The following is a 5296-nucleotide window of genomic DNA, read 5'->3' as shown; positions in this document are numbered from 1 at the left end:
GGGGGGGAGGAGTGTATGTTAGGATGTTGAAAGAAGGAAAATCTTGTCCCACAAGTAATCAAAGTCCCCTTGTAGAAGGGAGTCCCATAGAATGGTGAGAATTCTGATGCAAAGGGAGAGGGGGAAGTACCTAGGACCTGGAGGATTTGTATTGGGAGAGGAGGTGGGTTTTCAGGGAAGTCAGGGTTATTAGGGTACATAGGGAGCACCTGCAGGGGTGCTCACTCATTCGTCCTCTTCTTTTGTGATGTGGGTAAGGTGGAGACTAGTGGGCCCAATCTGGTGGCTGTAATACTTAGGGGACTCCAGCTCATGTGATGGAGGTGTTCCCGGGATGGGTTTTAACCTGGAAAGGGGTAGGCACTGATAGTTTAGCTGCAATTGGGGCAGTTAAGAGTACCTGATAAGGGCCTTGCCTTCAGCACTGTAAATTATTGATAGATTTCCTTTAGGAGGAGTAGGGGGATGTTTCTGGTAAAAGCTGAGGGAAGAACTGATCAGCATGTTCTTCAGTAATTATCAGATGAGATTTAAAATGGGGACATAGTCTCTGAGAGAGGTCTCTGTGGAAGGGAAGTTTCATAATAAGAAGGGTCTTCCATATATGAGTTCAAAGGGACTAAGTAAGGAGGGTGAATGGGGGGATTGCCCTGATGTGCATAAGGGCTAGAGGTATGAGAGTAATTTAAGGTTCTTTAGTTTGGAAAGTTAATTTAGTTAGGTGAAACAATTTAGAATTTGCCTTTTTTACTTTGCATGAAGACTGGGACTGGTAGGGTAATGTAGGTTCCACTGGATGTTCAGAGTGGAGGAGACCTGTTGAGTTATTTGAGATCTGATAGCAGGTCCATTTTCTGATTGTAATGAGGTGGGTCAGATGTAGTGGGGAATGGCTTCTACCCACCCAGTACAGTATCTATGAGGGTTCAAAGATATTTGGTTTTTTAAATAGGGGTCATGTGAGTGAAGTCAATCTGCCAGTCCTATCCAGGGATTTGGCCCCTTAACTGATGAGTGGGGAAAGAAGGAGGTCTGACCTAACCTGTCCTTGGGGAGATATGGAGTAAGAAGTAGAACAGGTTTTGGTGATAACTTGCAGTAGGAAAGTTTGGCAAGAACATGTGATAAGGGGCTTTAGGAGCTGTAAATGTATCCTATGTGTAGGGAATTGTGTATAGCCCATAGGATATCACAGCCTGACCCTGGGGAAGGTTATATTTTCAGAAATTTTAACCATGGATCTTCCTTAGTGGCCCCAAGAGCCAGTAGGACCTGAAGTTCCTCTGCAGTGTATTAGGGTGCTATATGGGGTGTAGCTAAGAATTGGGGAGATTGAGGCTTCCTCTGAGCTGCTGTCTTGGTCTCTTGGTCTGCTTTGTTATCTCCCTGTATATGGGGATCATTCCTGACTCGGTGTCCTTTGCAGTGTATGACTTTTAAGAAGGCTAGAAAAGGGGAGAAAGTTTCCTAACTGCCAAGCAAGAAGAACTGTTCAGGCTTTCAATGATGTGTCAAGGACTGTGAATGAGTGGTGAAAATAAAGAAAGTCTAGGCTCAGATATAAGGACTTAAAGTAACAGGAGAGAGGCTGGGTGGGCCTGCTTTAGCTTACTAGCAGAAAAGAGGTCCCTTCAGAGGTCAGGGGTGTTCAGGTCCTGACTCACTGGACAACACAAACCTTCTACCCATTCACAAATAACCAGCTTTAGCCAAAAAGTAAACAACCAGCATTTACATTTATGAACACACTTTAACAACACTCTTACTTTCAAGAAAATAAACATTCAACAAAGTACAAGAGACCTTCTGTAATAAAAACTAAGAGCAGGTGAATGAAAACGCATCTAGCCATCAATGTTTCAGTATTGTGTGCTATTTTAAAATATTTAGTTGTTTATCATTTAACCCAGAAATGCTCCAAAGTCTTTAAGTTAATAAAGACTTTGGAAAATTATATATAGGCATATGAGACTGGAGAAAAGATGGGGGTTGGGGGGAGGAAGCAGACCCAGCAGACTATTCCCTGGCCTCTAGCAGCTTGGATTTAAAACTACCACCTTTTTCCTTGGAGATAACATGCTAAGGTTTGGGTGATAATGAGTTCAGCTTCTGATAGTAGCCATACTGTTAAGTAAGCATGTGCAGTAAAGAAAGTTGTGTTTTGGGAAAGATGGGGTCAGGGAGGAGGGTGAGAAGGTGCTTAGGTGAGAGCAGTTTTCAGAGCACTAAAGGGATGAGAATGCTGGCCTTGGGATCTAAAGGCTCAGTGAGTGGTCCCTTTGCTCAGTGGGAGAAGACTAAAGTTGGGAACCCTGTGGTGAAAGTATCCAGTGAGCCCTGGAAAGGAGACCATTTCCTGTTCAGAGGACAGTACAGTCATGGAGGAGATAAGGAGATAAGGCATTTACAGTCCAAGGAATGGCTTGGTTTTGTGGGTGAGATAGTGAAACTGAGGTAGGTGACTGTAGTTGGGACAACTGGGCTTTATGAGGGGATGCATGGTAGTCCTGGCCAGGCACCAAGGTAGAATAAGAAAAAAGTGAATGGGGGTATTTAGTAAGATGCAGTGTAAGTGGTGAAGTGGCTAATGGCTATGAGACTAATCCGTCAACCCCCATGATAGAGTCTGAGGAGGGGACAAGGGTCCCAGCAAATTCAGAGAGGGCAGAATAAGTGGCCGCCATGTCAATGAAAAAGGAGATTGGCTTACCTGCCACCACAGTTTTGTTACCTGAGGATCTGTCCTGGTGATGTCTGTGGGGCCCTGTCAGGGTCTGGGAAGCTTCAGTCTTTGGTGGCCAATCCAGGAGGTCTGGGAGCTCCAAACAGGATGCAGAGGGTGGCCTTGCTGGACTGGCTGAGGTCCAACCCGGAGGGGCCAGACTGCAGTCTGATTTTCAGTGGCCTTCCCTTCCACGCCTTGGGCAGGTCCAAGGCAGGGGTCTCAAGTTTGAGCAGGACTTGGCCCAGTGTCTGCCTTGTTGCATTTGAAGCATGGGTCCGGAAGAGGCTTAGCCCCCGACTTACCTTCAGTAGGAGGACTGGCACTTTGTTTGGGGTTCATGAGAGTGTTGGCTAGGAGCTAGAAGGATTCCTTCTGGGCCTTAGCCTTGGCCTGATCTCACCTTTATTTTGTGATTTGGGTCTCCTTATCTCTATTATTAAACACTTTAAAAGTCATGTTAACGAGGTCTTGTTGAGGGGTTTGTGTACCTGTGTCTATTTGTCAAAGTTTGTGGCGTATGTTGGGAACTGATTGGGATTATAAAATGGGTGTTCAGAAGAAGGGCTCATTTGGGGAGGTGGAGTCTAAGGAGGTAAAATTCTGTAAGGCCTCCATGAGGAGGAAGAGACAGAGAGCTGGGTTTTCATCAGGGTCATGAGTGATTTCACTAAGTTTGTCATAATTGACCACAATATCCTCAGTTCCTGCTACCTCCCTCAGGAGTAGATTGGGGGCAGGAATAGAAGAGGCTGTTGAGGAAGGTGGTCTTTGGATGGCAGGAGAGCAAGTGTTAGATGGGAAAAGGCTGTTTTGGAGCATGCATTTTTGGGATTTGGGCTCTCAGGGGCCAGGGAAGAAGGTGGTTGCTGGTTAGGAGGGTCTGGGTTTGGGGAATCTACTGCAGGTGAGAGAGGGGATGTGTAAGGGGGTGGAGGTTGGTGGTCTGCTGGGTCAAAAGTAGATTCAGAATCAGACGTGTTATGGGTATGATGTTGTTGTGGCAGAATGCACAGAAGAACAATCAGTCAGCACTCTGAGGGAGGAAAGATTAACCTTTATTTCGCAGATCTCCTAGTCCAGGAGAATTCCAGATCCAAAGCCAGAATTGAACTATTGGGGAGGGTCTGACCTGTATATCTCCTCCTGTGGCAGGCCCCTGAGTGTCCCCGCAGCTCCGCCCAAGTCAGCTGTAGCAGGGCCCTGGGGTTAGGCTCTACAGCTCTGCCCAAATCAGTCAGAGTGGGGAAGTAAGACGACAGTTTTAACCAGATACTGAACTAGGTTGCAACCCCCCCCCTCCCATTTTCCTTTTCATTCCCCCTTCTTGTTCCACAAGTTATTCTTATCCTTGGGGATTACAAAAGACTCAGGAATTGGGGATAAGGTCGACGACCACTCTAGCTACTTCCTGCTAAAGGCGGGGGTGGGGGGCGCGATGAAAAAGTGGGTTCAGCATGCCGAGTCTTCACCATCTTCCCCAAGGGGGTCATCAGAGTAGCAAGGGCAGAGAAGTTTCATCAGGTCTCTGGAAAACCTCAGAGGTCATGGCCATATTAATGAGCTTCTTGGCCCCAGTCTAGAGCCCCTGGAGGAAGGCCAGCCGATATCTCTCTAATCTGACCCTCCTGTCCTACAAATTCGGGTCCCATATGGGTTCCACATCTGGGAGAGCCTCCCTGGCTCATCTGTCTGTGTTTAATGTCCCTGGCAGGGCCTGGGTCTGGAGCCATTTCTGAGCTTCTGTTATTATTCTCATGCACTCCTCTGTGTTAAAAAGCATGAGAAGTTGTTGCTTGCAGTTGACCCAAGTGGGCTTACGGGTCTGAAAAATTGACTCCAGAAGGTCAACCATGGCTTGATGTTTTTGGAAATAAGCTTTTGGAGTGTGATTCTTCCAATTTAAGAGATCGGTCAGAGTGAAAGGGTGGAAGTAAAAGACGGATCCTCCCTCTTGTGGGGTCCCATTTTTTCCAATTATATGAGGGCCCTACATTTCTCAGAGAGGCATCTGGAAAGCCGGGAATGGTTTGGGTCCCCAATCAGCTGAGTGCAAACATCATCCAACTGGCTCTGGAGAGTCCAGTTGTCTGGAGACAGAAGGAGGTGGTGTATCTAAGCTTCCCTGGCTAGGCAAAAGGGCACTGGGTACCATACTTGAGGCACGTATGGAGGTGGTAGAACTGGCAGGGCTTCATCAGGGGATTCTGGCAGAATAGGAGGCTTATTTTCCTTCTGAGGATCCTGCCCTTTTTCCTTACATACACAAAACCAGATCCAAAGAGGCTTAAGCTCTGCTATTTCTAGCCACTGGTCAATATAATGGAAATGGTCGGAATGACCTGGGTCTTTTGTGATAATTCTGTGAACATTTCTGATTGTGGGGACATCCAATGTGCCCTCCAATGGCCATCCTACTCCAAAAGATGGCCAGTCTATTTCACACATCCTTTTTAACTCCCAGGAAACTAGTTTTACCCCATAATTCCCAATAAACCCCCTTTTAAAATTCCTTAACATACATTTTAAGACAGTAGAGTTTGAGAAGGAGCTATTACCCATGTTTCAGGGGGA

Source organism: Myotis lucifugus, unplaced genomic scaffold (genome assembly GCF_000147115.1).
Source record: "Myotis lucifugus unplaced genomic scaffold, Myoluc2.0 scaffold_4, whole genome shotgun sequence".
Lineage (NCBI taxonomy): Eukaryota > Metazoa > Chordata > Mammalia > Chiroptera > Vespertilionidae > Myotis > Myotis lucifugus.
Note: the sequence above shows the minus strand (reverse complement) of the source record.